The 17889-nt window shown below is 41.0% G+C and overlaps 1 pseudogene; it reads right to left on the minus strand.

Moving 5' to 3' along the window:
- Positions 1–6091: 6091 nt before the first annotated feature.
- Positions 6092–7087, minus strand: LOC132211483 (Krueppel-like factor 17; annotated as a pseudogene).
- Between the last annotated feature and the right edge of the window lie 10802 nt (positions 7088–17889).

Here is a 17889-nt window from a genome sequence, read left to right on the forward strand (position 1 = left end):
ACTAGACCTTTTATGGAAATTCTTATATTTTATTATTAGATTAAATATCATCTTGATTTCATATTTGTGGAACTTGTTTTCCTATCAAAATTGTCATTCTGCACTATTAATAAGTTGCTTAAATTCTAGCTTTACCTTAGAAAAAAAGTTCTTATTTGAAAAAAATGAAAATAAAGGTAAATACACACACATATATATATATATCCTATCTAATAAAACAGAAAAATGGTAATTGGCATACGACGATACCCTTTTCATTGGCTAATCAGGGCTATATGCAAATTAACTGCCAACTATGATTGGCAGTTAACTGCCAACTATGATTGGCAGTTAACTGCCAACTAAGATTGGCAGTTAACTGCCAACAAGATGGTGGTTAATTTGCATATGTAGGCACAATGCAGGGAGGCAAAAGGGAAAGCAGGAAGAAGGCCCCTGCCACTGACAGTGATCGGAACCCCAGGGGGGAGCTAAGAGCTGGGAGGCAGGGCAAAGGCGGACCTGGGGCTGCCTTTGCCCTGCCCCCCAGCCATGATTGGAGAATCAGGTGCCTTTGCCGCCCTGGCCAGTGATAGCAGGAAGTAGGGGTGGAGCCAGCGATGGGAGCTGGGCACAGTGGAAGCTGGCAGTCCCGGGAGCTAGGGGTCCCTTGCCTGGGCCTAAAGCGGAGCCCACGATCGCGGGGCCGCTGCAGCTGTGGGTCCCCGCTGCCCGGGCCGGACGCCTAGGCCAGAGGCGTTAGGCCTGGGCAGGGGCGGAGCCTGCAACCACGGGGAGCTGGGGGTCCCCTGCCCAGGCCTGACACCTCTGCTGGAGGCCTCAGGCCTGGTCAAGGGGCCGATCCGGTGATTGGTGATCGGAGGGTGATGAGGGTCAACTCCTCTGGCCGAGGCATCAGGCCTGGCTGGGGGGTGGAGCCGGGGATTGGGGGGATATGATGGTCCCCTTGCCCAGGCCTGAAGCCTGGGTCAGAGGCATCAGGCTTGGGCGGGGGGTGGAGCAAGCGATCAGAGGGAGATGGGGGTCCCCTGCCCAGGCATGATTCCTGGGCCAGAGGCCTCAGGCCTGGGCGGGGGCCAGAGCCAGTGATCAGGGGGAGATGGGGGTTCCCTGTCCAAGCCTGACACCTCTGGCGGAGGCGTCAGGCCTGGGCAAGGGGCCGATCAGGCGATCGGAGGGTGATGGGGGTCTACGCCTCTGGCCGAGGCATCAGGCCTGGGCTGGGGGCAGAACCAGTGATGGGGGGAAATGAGGCGTAGACCCCTGGGCAAGGGGCCGATCCTGCGATTGGAGGATGATGGGGGTCAACGCCTGAGGGCTCCCAGTATGTGAGAGGGGGCAGGCTGGGCTGAGGGACACTCCCCCCCACACACACACACCCAGTGCACGAATTTCGTGCACCGGGCCCCTAATATATATATATATATATATGTATATATATATATATATATATATATATATATATCTCCAGTTGATTCAGTCTATGAGGATATATTTTTAATAAAGACACAATGGCAGTTGTGACTCACTTGAGTATAGATTAGTTTTGCTCTAGATCTTTGCTTCAGGACACAAAGCCTGGTCCTGTTAAAATCATGGCTTGGCTCCTCCAGGCCTTTGAGTCCTTCCTAGAGCAAGGAAACAGTGATCCAGCTGAATATAATTGTTCAACTGAAAGAAAGTATTGGGAAAATAGTGGATCACCCAGTCCAACCAAAAATGGAAGTCCAGTGACAAAACAGCCCCAGAAATCCTTTCTCTCTTTATGAATTCTATTGTTTCCTTCTATATCCTCCTCTCCCCATTGCTGCTTCCTCTTCTCTCTCTCTCTCTCTCTCTCTCTCTCTCTCTCTCTCTCTCTGCAAGTTGTTCTTTCCTTTTACCCAAACAGTATGAAGAATAATCTCATTCCATATGGTCTATTTTCATGGCACAGAGCATTTTTATGAAAAGCAAAATATAAGTAATTTTTCTATGTCAATCATAAGATCAGAAAAAGTCAAAATTTTAAAACTGCAGTATAATAATTAGCTGCATTGTTTGTTGTCTATTGAGATGTTTTCACATTTTGATAACTTAATCAACTTTTGGTTCTATTTCAAAAACTGGATTAAATTGTAATCTGTTTACTTACCTATAATCTCTATTTTCAAAACCATTTCTCAATCAAAATATATAAAACTAAACTAGAGGCCTGGTGCACAAAATTCATGCACGGGGGTGGGGGAAGGGTCCCCTCAGCCCAGCCTGCACCCTCTCCAATTCGGGACCCCTCAGGGGATGTCCGGCAGTCGGACATCCCTCTCACAATCCAGGACCACTGGCTTCTAACTGCTCACCTGTCTGCCTGACTGGTTGCCCCCAACTGCCCCCCTGCCATCCTGGTCTCCCCCAACTGCCCCCTCTGCCGGCCTAATTGCCTCCAACTGCCCCCCTGCCGGCCTGGTCACCCCACACAGCCTGCTGTTCAGTCGTTCAGTTGTCCCTCACTATCCCCCCTGCTGGCCTGGTCACCCCACGCAGCCTGCTGTTCAGTCATTTGGTCATCCCTCACTAAACCCCCCTGCTGTCCTTGTGGCCCCATGCAGCCTGCTGTTCAGTCATTACTGTTACTGTGACAGTGTCCCAGACAATTTGCATATTCCTCTATTATGAGTATAGATGGTTACACTTAGTATGTCCATGTAGCATACTAAATAGGTATATATATGGATAGGTATATCTTGTTCATACCAATATTATATTATTATATTGTTCACACACATATATGTTAATATCCATTTGCATTCCTTTGCCTTTATAAATCAAAAAATAAGCTTCCAGTGCTTACTTCTATCCCTACTGAATCCGGAAACATTGTCACAATGGATGTCATACATTGTTAGGAAGCCAAGGAGAAAATATCTGATGTATTTTTGAAATGTTGACCAAACTCTTTATAGATTTCTTTTCTCCATCTCTTTCTGTAAACCTTTAAATTAAACTAGTTCAGCTGTCTGAAAAACCAGATTGAAAGCTTCAAATGTTTTCTTGGTCTTAGAACAGATGCTTCAGTAGACTTTGCACCAGAAAGGTACATTGAATCAACACAGCCTGTTTTCTTACTGCATTTTTAAACAAACAGAGCTGCCAGTCCAAAAATAATGAGCCTATTTTATTTGTTAGGATATGTATGGCATTTAAAAAGACAACATATGTTTACCCTATCAGTATGAAGAAAACAAAAATAGGTTTTTTAGGAAACAATTCATATACCTTTCAATGCACAATAGGGGGTTAAATGAAATACTTAAATGTGGCAGGCTTCTATCAATGAAATGGATGCTTGCAAAATGGGGAGATGTTTAATGGGGAAGAAAATTAGTGTGTCAGCTCAGTAGAGCCATCAATCCAGGCATAATTCTATGCTAAAGACACTTGACATGTGATAGCAATCTTGAGTGTACACACTATAGTCTGGTTTTATTGGAACACACATGTCAGGAGAAGCCATGTTTATTGATTAGGCAGAAATGAGGCATTCTGAGATCTGAGGATCTCAACCCCTGAAAGAGAAGAATGGGTTTAGCAAAGAACACAGCACCTGCTGCTTTTCACCAAGTGAGGTTTCGGTTTTTATTCTTTTCTTTTAACTCTGAGATGAGGATGTGGACTTTGGGTGATAACTCAGAATTAAGAGACATAGATCAAAGATGAAAGGTCTTAAAAGTATGTCACAAATTACAGAGATCTAACTCATTAAAAATAAATAGGAAATATAAGCCTAATATAGAGAGTTTGATTCACTCCCCTTTTTGTGTGTGTGTGTGTTGGGGGGGGGGGTGGGAGTGGAGGGTGGAGTGTCTGAGTATAAACTTGTGCTTTGGGCTACAAAGATATTTCTATTTGGCAAAGGAACGTTCATAATACAACAATAGATTTAGTACACTGGATTCTAGCCTCTGACTTCATTTACTCAGGCACTAATGGTGCTAACTGTGTTATTCAAACAATGAGAGCTTTTCCCACAGAATGAAGATCAAGAATTCCCACACAAACAACCTGCACTTCATCATTTTAGTAACAAGGTACACGTGTTAAGGCATGTGAGGCAAAAATTCATTCAATTATTACTTGTTAAAGGTTTCTAATTTTTTTTAAAAAAATATTTTTATTGGTTCCAGAGAGAAAAGGAGAGGGAGAGAGAGATAGAAACATCAATGATGAGAGAGAATCATTGATCAGTTGCCTCCTGCATGCCCCACACTGGGGATTGAGTCAACGACCCGGGCATGTGCCCTGACTGGGAATCGAACCGACTTCCTGGTTCATAGGTCGACTCTAAACCACTGGGCCACGCTGGCTGGGCTAACTTTTCTTTTTTACCAGGCTCTATCAAATAGGAGAATTTTCTTTAAAACAACAAAAGGCTAGCCTATCAACAATAAGATAACTATGTATAAAAATAATAACAAAATAAAGGAGAAGCAGCACAATATTTGTTGAGTATTTAATATGGGCCATTTGACATCTGATTTCTGGTCCAACATGCAAAGAGCTTAGAAATCATCACTCCCATCCAGACATGAGAAATGCTGAACAAATGGAAAATTAACAACTCTTCTTAAATACATCAGGGAATGGAGGTCTCAGGCCTCTGTGCTACCCTGAAAACTGGAGGAGCCACGGAGCAGATCTCCACAACTTGAGCCCATCTCAGTGGGAAGACTAAATTATTTGATGAATTGCTGGATGGACAGGAAAAGTTCAAAACTAAGGGGTGGCTTATTCTCAGTGCCGTGTGAGCCCACACTTTCAAGGTTTTTACTTTCAGTTGCTCTGTCAGGTTCAAACTGTGAAAATTAGAGAAAAAAATACCTCATGCTTCCAGCAGGGGGAGCGGGAAAAACTACCATTTTGAAATATTTCCAGAGCTCTCTGTCTCAACAAGGCCTGACCCTATGGAACCGAGCTGCATGGAGGTTTACTAGAGCCTACCCAAGGTGGGAGAAGGGAAATAACCAAACACAAGCCTACTCTAGCCTTTGATATGTGAGAAGAGAAATACCCAACTCAAGTTTACTAAAAGAATGAGACCTAATCAGGGACTATAGATCACTTTCCCTCTCTCTCACCTTACGCACCATATCAATAGGGCTCTTCTATAATAACAGGAATACACCTAAAGAAGTTCAAACCTCAGGCCTTATTTAAAGAGTCGCTGGGTAAACCCAAAACCACAGGGTAGTCAAAAACATGGAAACTAAAGGACATTTTAGCCTCTGAAACTGCAGCTATAGCAAACATGAATACAACCCAAGTCTTAGACAGAAAGACATGAAAGTTCACACTAAAGGCCTACCTACCTCAGTTCCTTTTACCTGATAATCTATCTGGCATTCCACAAAAATTACAAGATTTGGTAAAAAAGCAAAACATTTTTTAAAAAACAAAAGACTCTGTAGAGGCAAAGCAAGCATCAGAACCAAAACCAGATACAGCCGAGATTTTGAAATTATTACATTGGAAATGTTAGAAACTACAATGAATACGCTAAGAGCTCTACTCGAAAAAGTGGATAACATAAAGGAACAGATAGGTAATATAAGCGGAGAGATGGAAATTCTAAGAAAGAATCAAAAGGAAATGCTAGAAATCAAAAGACTAACAGAAATGAAGAATGCCTTTGATGGGCACATCAGTAGACTGGTCACAGCTGAGGTAAGACTCAGTGAGCTTAAAGATATGCCAATAGAAATCTCCAAAACAGAAATGCAGAAAGAGAGAGAGAGAGAGAGGGAGAGAGAGAGAGAGAGAAAGAAAGGCAACACTAAGAAGGATGAATACCAAAAATTCTATACCTATTCACATCATATTTAAACTTTAAAAAATCAAAGACAAAAATTTTAAGGAAGCCAGGGGAAAAAAAAACTATATTACCTATAGAGGAACGGGTGAAAAATTACATTGAATTTCTCTTCAGAAACTGTAAAAACTATGCATGCAAGAAGAGAATGGAGTGGAATGTTTAAGGTATCCAACAAAATTATTCTTCAAAAGAGAGAGTACTTTGGTAATTATGATGTATCAATGTAGGCTCATGATACTGTGGTCAGTATCTGGTGTGTATCCGCATATGTTGTCCAAGCTCATTAGAATGGAAGAAAGACCACTTCCCACCTTCCCACTCACATTTATAGACCCTCTCACCTGTGTGTTTGTGTTGGTGACTCAGAAGGTGGGAGCGCTTACTGTAAGCTTTGCCACAGTTCTCATATTGGCTGCAGTCAGGCCTTGCAACCAGGGCTCTCCTCCTGGCTGCTCTTTCCAGGGCCCTGCACTTCTGCTCTGCACTTTGTGGAGCAGGTATGGGTTGCTCAGGGAGGAAGGGGTCTTCCTGGGAGGCTGGTTGGCTAACAAAAGAGTCCTGGGATTCTAAAGTCAGCAATAATGGGGACCCAGCTGGGGATATTCCACAGTTGTGGGGATCCCTAGGGGACAAAGAGGACAGCCTTGCCTGGCCCTCAGCAGACGGCATGGCTGAGGGCAATAACATTTTAGGTGTAAAGGAGTCTCTATTAAAAGGTACTGTAGGGTGGCCAGAATAAGGCATTGTTGGTGTCCTAATGTGGGATCTTACTGGGAGCTGTGACTGGTGGCCCATTGGGGGGAATGCTTAGATTCTCACTGAAGGTCATGACCACCCTGGAATATTGGACCCTCCTAAGGACATCATCTGGGGCCCTTTGAAAATCATCATTCGTGGTTGAGAAGGAGACATTCCATGACAGTAAATCATTTGGGAAGGAGGGAGTGTCACTTAGGGGCAGTAGTTCACACCATGCTCAGGAAGCAACACACTGAACTGTGGCCTCATTTCATTCACATTCTGCCCGGGCACCTCAGCAGAAACCAAGAGGATCCTCTCCACCTGTGGACACTGAAGAATGTGTTGAATGCCTGATAGGCCATGGTTCCAAGAAGTGTTCACTCTACTGCTTCCGGGAGATAGAGGCATTTCCAAGATGCACATTGACTTGTCAGTATTCTCTGAAAACTGGTGCTGAGCTGCCGGCCACTGGCTCAGCACCTTGTCCTCTTGCTCCATCTCAGCCTGGGATCTGCTGCACCCAGAAGTGTGTGTGAGTCCAGACCACATCAGAGCAGAGCAGAGCCCTGCCGCCTTGACGTTGCTGGTCGGGTGTCTGCTAACCTTCATCTAGGATTTTTTTTAACTTTATACATTTTTTGATTGCTTGAATTTTATATATATTATATATAAAATTCATATATATATATATATATTTCCAGAGAAGAAGGTAGAGAGAGAGAGAGAGATAGAAACATCAATGATGACAGAATCATTGATCGGTTGCCTCCTGCATGCCCCCTACTGGGGATCAAGCCCACAACCAGGGCATGTGCCCTTGACTGAAATCGAACCTGGGACCTTTCAGTCTACAGGCCTACACTCTATCCTCTGAGCCAAACCAGCTAGGGCGGTTGCTTGAATTTTTATACACAAATCAAATATTTTTAAAATTGGAACACATTAATATTAATTTAATTTTGAAAGAAAAGTTGGGTCAGAAAAAATAAATCATGCATTTGGACTCAATAATCTCACTTATTAAAGTAGATCCAAAGAAGACTATTCAAAATAAGAAAAATATTTTCTAGAAGAATTCTGTAGAAATAAAAAAGATTAAAAAAATCAATATAATTATTTTATTGGATCATTACTTATGCAGAAGTAAGATATTAAGACTAGCATATGTGTCCAACTTAAGAGAATACATATGCCATTTGATGAAATATTGGGAAGCCACTCAAATGTAATTGTGAAGCTTTGTAGAACTTGATACACACACACATATGACAAAAAATAAGTGGAAAGGCAGGATATAAATTGTGTCTAAACATACAATTGTTTGCATTTGGTGATATATTTAAACAGGCATTGTTAAGGTTGGTAGAATTCTTGCTAGTGTGTATGTATACTTTTCAACTCTTGTTAATATTACTTAATTTTACTTTATAAAAATACTTTTAACATGAGGCTGTTTTGTTTCTTTTTGTTAAGTCTTCTTTGCTGGCCAGTGAACTCCTGGAAGGCAGTCAATTAGTTTTACCATTGGTTTTTCACTGTCATTTCATATCACTTATCACAGGTTGTGACTATTTGTTTATTTATATATTTATTGTTTTACTATCCTTACAAGCTTAATCCAGCATTCATAGGTTCAATTTTTTTTCAAATTTTATTCACTAAATTATAAACAACATGAGGGCAATCACCATATCTGTTTATTTACACTATTTTATAGTAAAGTTAGTACAATATTTCCAGATTTACACTTAAGGGATATTAATCCCTCAGAAAAGAAATCACTTAGACAAAGGAAATCCTATCTAATAAAAGAGAAACATGGTAATTAGTGTACATCCGCTACCCTTCCCATTGGCTAATCAGGGCACTATACAAATCAACTGCCAGCCAAGATGGCGGCCGGCAGCCAGGCAGCTTGAAACTAACATGAGGCTTGCTTGCTTCAGTGACGGAGGACTGCAACGTTCCCCGCCTGCCTTGCCGGCCTCTGAGCTTGCAGTTTGAACCATATTTACAAATATAGAAGCTAAACAAAACCCCAGAAACCTGCTTTCAGCTCGCCGGGATCTCAGAGCTGGAGTTGATACAGTGTTTCGATTATAGAACACAAACAAACCAGATACCTGCTTTCAGCAGCAGAGGCCTCAGAGCTGGAGTCAGAGCTAAACCTGGCCCAGAATAAAAAAGAAAAAGAAAATCCCGCCAGCCTGAAAACAGCCCTCAGCCCCTCACCCAGACTGGCCAGGCACCCCAGTGGGGACCCTCACCCTGAAGAATGTGTGACCAGCTGCAAACAGCCATCATCCCCTCACCCAGGCTGGCCTGGCACCCCAGTGGGGACCCCCATCCTGATCCAGGACACCCTTCAGGGCAAACCAGCCAGCCCCCACCCATGCACCAGGCCTCTATCCTATATAGTAAAAGGGTAATATGCCTCCCGGCACCGGGATCAGCGTGACAGGGGGCAGCGCTCAAACCCCCTGATCGCCCTGCGGCTCTGTGTGTGACAGGGGGTGGGGCCACAACCTCCCTATTCGCCCTGCTCTGTTCATGACAGGGGTAGGCGCCCCAACCCCCTGATCAGCCCTGCTCTGTGCCTGATAGGGGGTAGCTCCCCAACCCCCCGATCGCCCTGCGGCTCTGTGTGTGACAGGGTGCGGTGCCCCACCCCCCACCCCCATGGGCCCTGCTCTGTGTGTGATGGGGTAGAGCCATAACCTCCCCTTCGGCCCTGCCCTGAGTGTGACAGTGGTGGCGCCCCAACCCCCTGATCGGCCCTGCTCTGTGGGTGATAGAGGGCGATGCCCCAACCCCCTGATCCGCCCTGCTCTGTGTCTGACAGGGGGCGGTGCCCCAACTCCCCTATCGGCCCTACTCTGTGAGTGACAGGGGGGAGCTCCCCAACCCCCTGATTGGCCCTGCTCTGTGCGTGACAGGGTATGGAGCCCCAACCCCCGTGATGGTCCCTGCTCTGTGCGTGACAGGGGGCAGCGCCCCAACCCCCTGATTGGCCCTGCTCTGTTCATGACAGGGGGTGGTGCCCCAACTCCCCAATCTGCCCTGCTCTGAGCCTGACCAGGGGCTGCACCTAGGGATTGGGCCTGCCCTCTGCCACCCCGGGAGCAGGCCTAAGCCAGCAGGTCGTTATCTCCCGAGGGGTCCCAGACTGCGAGAGGGCACAGGCTGGGGTGAGGGATTCCCCCTCCCCCCCGAGTGCAAAAATTTTTGTGCACCGGGCCTCTAGTATATTTATAAAAAGAGAGGGGCACTGTAAGGGGGGAATGGGGAGCAACACACAGATACTATGCATGTATAGGCACTGTTACAAGCACTTACATGTATTAACTCCTTCAAACCTCAGAATGATCCTATGAAGTAGGCTCTACTGATAAACTATTTTACAGAAGAAGAAAAAAAGCTAAGTTATAAAAAATAAAGAACTAAGTAAATCCTGGATATGAACCCAAGTAGTCTGGGACATTCTGGGTGCAGAGGCTGCCATTCTTTTTTACTTTTTTTTTTAAATTTTTATTAATTTCAGAGTGGAAGGGAGCGGGAGATAGAGATAGAAACATCAACGATGAGAATGGCTGCCTCCTGCACACCCCACACCAGGGATCAAGCCCATAACCTAGGCATAGGCCTTGACTGGGAATCGAACCGTGACCTTCTGGTCCATAGGTTGATGCTCAACCACTGAGCCACGCCATCAGGGCCAGAGTCTGCCATTCTTTAATGCTGTTGTTATCTACCATAGCTCATGGGTATTGTTATTAAACAAATATATCAATTAATATTATGTGATGTATACACTGAATAATTCATTTAAAGAAAACTTGAATATCTGCATATATATTCTACATAGCATTGAAATTCTACTATTCATAATTTTTTGTAGTTTTGGTTTAATTAATAAGACTTCTCTCTAAAAAACCATACATAAGCATTTTCTCTAATTACAAAGCATCATTTAAAATTAAGAAATGAAATTGTATAACTTACATAGAATCTAGATTATTTGGGCAGGTCAGCTGTTTTTACTGGTTTTTGAGACAGAGCAAAATAAATAAGACCAGCAATTTTAAAATAAAGTTGGCAGCATTTTTCTTGAGTCACCTTAATGAATTGCTGGCAGTGGAATTGGAATTTCTATTATATAGAGAGAAGCAGCCACTAATTCTACTTAATGCAGATCAACTGAGAGATTTTGGTCAAAAAATTTTGTAAAGTCACTTGTTATACAGCAGGGAAAGATTTTCAAGAAGGCAAAGTGATTATTTTTAGCAGGTAGATTCTTTAACATGGGACAAACATGCTCTTCACCTGTACTTCCTGTACTCTTGGTAAGTTGTGAACCTACATGTCAAGCTTGATACCTATGGCCAATGCAGTACAAAGGCAGCCATTAAGCTATTTAAAATGTAAGAATAATTAAATAATATATCTTAGAGATAATGCTTTACAGACATAATTATAAATTTATGAGCATTTTTTTTTCTATTTCAAAGTGGTCTGAGACTATTGTATGGCTATATCTGGGATGGTCCTATCTAGTCTGATGTTATTTTATTATTTAGGTACACTTGATAATAAAGAACATAATTATCTTTTCAACAGATGCAATGATGGTACTATGAGACATTAGCAATGTACAAAAGCAAAATACTCATATTATTATACCTTCTTTACATGAATCAAAAGGGCAAAAGTGATACCTCACAATGTTTTGTTTTGTGTGTGTTTTTTCTTTGAAATGGCCCATGCTTTCTATAGAGAGTGGATCTTATCATCAAAAGGCTGTGAGTATAAAACAAGATAACATATGTAAGTATAAATTAAGCCAGGTGTTTTTCTTCATCATTCTTATATCTTAATTCTTATGGTTTTTTAAATTGTATTACATCTCCCTCCCCCTTTCCTTCAGTCTGAACATTAAGCTCTCTTCTTCACACATAGGGTAGATTCCCCTCTAGCTATACATGAATGAAGCCATTCAGTTTACTTGGCATATGGTCAGGAAAGTTACCTTACATTCTGAAATTTTAATTTGCTTATGCTTAAACAATGGGAAGACATGTGCCATCAACTCACCATGTTGTTTAAAAGTATCCAACATATTCAGTTAAAGCATATGTGATTTCTATATCACCTAAGATTATTTTCTCTTATTTTTAAGAGTTCCTCTTTAACGGTACCTATACGATAGGAGTTACAAACTCTTTGCCTCTCTGAAGTAACAGGAGTGACCAAATTATATGTAAACCAAATGTTCTAAAAAGTTCCAAATGATACGGCATTTGTATCTTAGAGACTAATTTGGGTTGTTGATGTTTAGTGTCCTCTTTCATTCTGCTTGCAACCCAGATGATAGCTGAAATGAGATATAAGAAATGTTTACAGTTTCGTTTATCCTCTCATGTTCTTCATTAACTTACTGTGGGTGTTGTTCTTTGAAAAGGCCAAAGTTCACGGTTCTGTTTTTTAATTGCAATTCGCTCTTTCCTACTTCTTTCTGGAGCATCGGCTTTATCATTGCTTGGGAGATTTACGGCGCTTCCTTCCATCGTCAGCTTGCTAATAGGCAGTTGTTGAACTCCCTGGAGTCTAAAGGAGGAAATATGAGCAGTACGTAAGTGCTACAGCTGGAGTCACATTCCACTTCAGAAGCGTCTTAACAGGGTTCTCAGATGTGTGAATATCCATTAGTGACCCAAGGGGATTACTCGCTGGCACCACCTTTACCTTTATGAGGGGCCTGGAGGATGAGGTGTCCCCTGCTATACACAGAAGGTGAAGAGACGCAAGGGGCTCAGGGGTTGGTGAATTCAAAAAGAAAATGTGTGGGAAAAGACAGTGCTTTCAAAAGAGATGAATTCAGAAAGGAAACTCAGAAATTTGGACTTGGGGGTATGCAAGTTTATTATTTATATTGCTAACATATTTATCAAAACATCCCAGGGCAATAAAGCTAACTAACATGACTTGATCTTCCTGTGTCTGTTTATGTGGATGGTAATTGACAGTAAGCAACACTGAACTTTCACTTCCTGTTCTCTGTATCTAGGGCAGACAATACCGTGAGGATGACTCAGTTGCTCCAGCAGCAACTGCCCTTTGAGGAAAACGCTTCCTGATTGCACCATGTCTCTTTTTAAATATTTCTACTCTTCCTGCCCAGCCCCGACAGCTCTTCAGCTTCTCTTTTTGGAGCCACATCTCTGATTACTTAGTCCCTTAGATGTTACAGCAATCAGAAAGACCCCCTTCACAGCTTTCAGAGTAAGGGAGAAACATTTTTGTGTGGATGTGCCTATTTTACAGAAGAGGTGGCTGGGTTTTTTGTTTGTTTGTTTGTTTGTTTTTCACAAACAATGTCTGGGTTGCTACATTTGTGCAATCAGTGTGAAAGGCTACCACGTGTTCAAGTAACATGCACGGTGAAGAGATAAGCAAGGAGAAAATTCTAGGGTTAAATTTGTAATTTAAACCCATGATATCAGCAAAGGGAGAAAAGGATTTAGTCAAATCAGAATCTAGAAAGTATCTAGCTGTATTGTATAGTCTTTTGCAATTCCTAATAGAAAATTTTGCTTTTAGTAATAAATATATTATTTAATATTAGTGTAACAAATAAAAGATGTAATAACATGATTTAAAATCGTGTTTTGAATAAATATATGAATGAATGAATGAATATAAAGGTCACTTAATCAGAATTAGGAATTTCCTACACCAAGAGTCATGGCTTGAATGTTTTGTGACCAGATGGGTATTCAGATTTCATCCATTAGAGCATGTTTCACAATGCTGGCTAAACCTTAGAATCACCTAGGGAGCTTTATAAAAATGTTGCTTGATCCTCACCTCCAGAAATGCTGGTTTAATTGGTCTGTGGTGGGCCTAGGCATGGGTACTTATTAAAAGCTCCCCAGGTGATTCTAACAGGCAGCCATGTTTAAGAATCACTACATTATAGCCTTGTAGGTTCTTAGAATGACTTAACAGATTATAGGAATGAACATCTCCTGATGATTTTTTAAAAGGAGGGAACTATAAAAGCGAGAGAGAGAAGAAGAAGGAAAAGGAGGAGGAGGAGGAGAAAATGTGGAGAGGAAGGGAGAAAGAGAGAGAAAGAGAAGAGGGAGAAGGTGAGGAAGAGAGTGAAGAAGAAGGAGAGAAGGAGAAAGAAGGAAGGAAAGAAAAATTAAATTCTTATTATTCAACAACTGGTAAATATATATTGAGTTGTTAATGTCACATGCTGTGTTGAGTATTTATGCTATTTAATCTATATATATAAAAGCTTAAATGACCATCTGACTATTGGACCATCCGACCAGTAGCTATGACATGCACTGACCACCAGGGGGCAGACCCTCAATACAGGAGCTGTAGTTCTCGGGTGACACACCTGGAACCAGAGAGGAGGGAGCCCAATTCTGGGGCGCATCACCCGAGACCTGCCCTCTTGCAATCCAGGACCTCTCGGGGGGAATGTTGGAGAGCTGGTTTCAGCTTGGCCCCCGCAGGCCAGGTTGAGGGACACCCACCAGTGCATGAATCTGTGCACCGGGCCTTTAGTAATGAATATAAACAGACTATAGTGGAGTTTATAGTTTCTTGAGAGGAAACAGACATTAATCAAATAAAACATAAATGCCTATGAAATTATAATTGAAAAAAACCATGAAACAAAAGGCAGATAGTGCTATAGAAAAGAGATTTTTCTGTATTCCTTGGGAGGGATGGGTTTCCCAATGAAGTGAATTTGAACGGAGATCCTGTACAAGCACAGATGAGGGAGTAAATTGATATAAGATAAAGGGAACTGCATTTGCAAAGGTCCTGAGCATCCAGGGACTATTTATTGAAAGGAAGTCAGTAAGGTTGTCATACAGAGATCCAGGGGAAGACTAGTTTGGTACCTGCCTGAAGGAATAAGCAAGAGTCAGTTCATGCTTGTTGGCCATGTAGTGTTGGTTTGTGGGACACTTTAAGGCTTGATAATTACTCTAAAAGCAGAGAAATTAAAGTATTATGAGACTTGGATTTGTAATGACCATCTAATGAGGAGAATGTATTTAGAGGAGATAAAAGTAGATAAGGAAGACTAACTAGCAAACTACAGGCAACCTTTGCAGATATGGCACTTTTTTTTTACAAATTGCAAGGTTGTGGTAACCCTGCATTGATTAAATCTATTGGTGTTATTGTTCCAACAGCATGTCTCTGTGTCACATTTTGGTAATTCTCACATATTTCAAAATTTGTCATTACTGTTATATTTGTCATGGTAATCGGTGCTCAGTGATCTTTGATGTTACCATTGTAATATTTTGGGGAACCACAAACACTCATATAAATGGCAAACTTAATGGATAAATGTTGTGTATGTTCTAACTGCTTAACAGGATGGTCATTCCTCATCTCTCTCCCTCTCACATCTCCCTATTCCCTGGGACACAACAATATTGAAATTAGGCCAATTATTGATCCTACAATGGCTTCTAAGTGTTCAAGTGACATATCCTTCACTTCAAATCAAAGGCTAGAAAGTTTAATGAAGAAGGCAGTTTTACTTTCTCCTTTCCAATTTGGATGCCTTTTATGTTTTCTTCTTGTTTGATTGCTGTGGCTAGCACTTCCAGTGCTATGTTGAATAAGAGCGGTGAAAGTCCTTGATTTTAGTGCTTTTCCTGATGTGTTTATAGTTCTGATCATTTTGGAGTCCCAAAACTATTAAGCCTTCCATTTCATATTCATGTAGAAGTCAACCTCAATTATGGAACCAATTTTTAAATTGTAGATTTATATATCAAAACTTATTTTAAATATTAATATTCTAACATTCTTGCTCAGAAATATTTTAGCTAGATGAAAAAAAAATATCCACATTTATGTGTCAAGATATGTTTAAACTATTTTACAAAAAGTTAAATAGAATCTCCTAGTAAATTTATTAAGTGAATAAGTATTTCTGAGTTGATGGACAAAATTTATGTTTAGTATCAAATAAAAAAGAAAAGAAAGAAAGGTAGAAGGAAGGAAAGGAGGAAGGAAAGAAGGAAGGAAGGAAGGAAGGAAGGAAGGAAGGAAGGAAGGAAGGAAGGACAAAATTTACATACTCAAATGCATATGAATTTTTTTTTTTAAATAAGTGGTATATTTAATGCAGTTGGGGTAGAGGTTAGAGGTGAGACTCTTCTCACTAAGGCAGATACTCATTGACTAAGCCATCCTTATTTACTGATGATTGGTCTGGGGAAAGGCAAAGAATGATTTGGATGAGAAAAATGTATTTAGGAGATTAAAAATTATAAACAAAATTCTAAAGATAATAAAATTGCTAGTTAAACATGAAGGAGAAATAGGTCCATGGCATACTGGAAAAACCTATCCTGTCATGAGCAAGAATTTGTTCACAATTGTGGATCTGCCCTCATTTGATGAATAGCTATGTGTATTTAGCTTCAGATGTTAAAGAAATCTAATAAAGCCTTACTTCAAGAGAGAAAAAAAAATTGGTATATTTATTTGAGTGTACTTACTAGTATATTCCTTATATTTCTCTACCCTAAAGTTATATGGATCTGGGTAAGAAAGTGTGTGGGTACTGTAATAAGATGCCAGAAATTGAACTGGTGCTGGCATTATGACCTTAGGAAATTTATTTCATGTAGGTCTCAATCTGAAATAAAAGAGAGAAAGATAATCATATACCTACCACATACTAGTAGTGCTGTTTAAATGACTAATTCTTTTTCCAAATAAAGAAATTCACATAGAAGCTGAATCAGTGCCAGCCAAAGCATCTAAAACCTATAAAAGAATATTCTACAGAATTAGAATTTATTTGAAAGTTAATCAGATAAATACCTTATTATTCATTTCTAGTTGTCCTAATCATATTGTGGTTATGTTTTTATTTAAAGAATATTTATCTTTCAGAGATTTACTGAAGTAAGTAGAGTGAAGTAATGTAATGCTTTGGTTTTGTATAAAAATAATCTGCAGGAAATAGATGAAACAAAATTAGAGATATTATTGAAATTAGACTATATATTCATGGGCTTTATTTTACTATTTAAATCACTTTTGCCTATGAAAAATCTATAATAAAAATTACTAATATGAATAATAAATGAACTACTTTCCTGTGCTTTAATTATTTTTGCTAGTCTTTGAAAAGGTTGATTCTCAAGTAGCCTATTTGCCAATGGCTTCGTTGACTGCCAAAATGTACTAAGTTCATTGAATAGGGAGTTAAATGTTTGCTTCTGTACCTTCTTCCTAATAGCTAATTGGCTCATTCCCATTTATTTACAAATAAAGAGGATTTTTATGGAAATAAGGGTATACTATACATGGATAAAGTGTTCAGTAAATATTAGTAAGAACAATACATTTTTGTTGCTCAAAGTTTTAGTAACCTAGTTGGGTGATAAAGAGCTAATATGCTAATTAGACCAAACAGCAGAACAACCGTCCAGATGACCTTCTGGAAGAAGCCAGGGCTATGAGGGCCAAGGCAGCAGCTGAGGCTGCGAGGGCCAAGGCAGCCAGGGCTGCGAGGGCCTACCCTAGCACACATTTCATGCATCGGGCCTCTAGTATTTATACATTGATAAGACTTCAAGCAATAAGACAATCCTATATAATAAAAAGCTAATATGCAAATAGACCAAACAGTGAAACGACTGGTTGCTATGATGCGCACTGACCACCAAGGGGCAGACGTTCAATGTAGGAGTTGCCCCCTGGTGGTCAGTGGTCAGTGCACTCCCATACGGGGAGCGCTGCTTAGCCATAAGCCAGGCTGATGGCTGCCAAGCACAGAGGCCCTCCTCCACGACAGCGCTAACGGTGTCTGACTGCCGGCTTAGACCCACTCCTGTAAGTTGGACATCCCCTGAGGGCTCCTGGACTGTGAAAGGGCGCAGGCCGGGCTGAGGAACCCCTCCCCCTACCCTCCGAGTGCACAAATGTAGTGCACCGGGCCTCTAGTTTTAGTATTATGTTATATCAGAGTAATGAAAATATTTCCATTACTATAAAAATGTGAATACTTTTCCGAACTTGTGCAAATCTACTCTTGTGGAAAAGCTAAGTAACAACTGTGTTATGTGAAAATCAAAGAGAAAATGCATGGATAACATTGAACTTCATTTAACCTAACCAAATCCTACATAATTGTTAGAAGGAAGTTCTTAAATCATTTCAAAATAAAGAAATGTATCTCGAGATTAAAAACACACACGCATATTTGTTCCATTTAGACCTATTTTAGCTATCTCATTTAT

Source organism: Myotis daubentonii, chromosome 10, assembly GCF_963259705.1.
Source record: "Myotis daubentonii chromosome 10, mMyoDau2.1, whole genome shotgun sequence".
Taxonomy (NCBI): Eukaryota; Metazoa; Chordata; class Mammalia; order Chiroptera; family Vespertilionidae; genus Myotis; species Myotis daubentonii.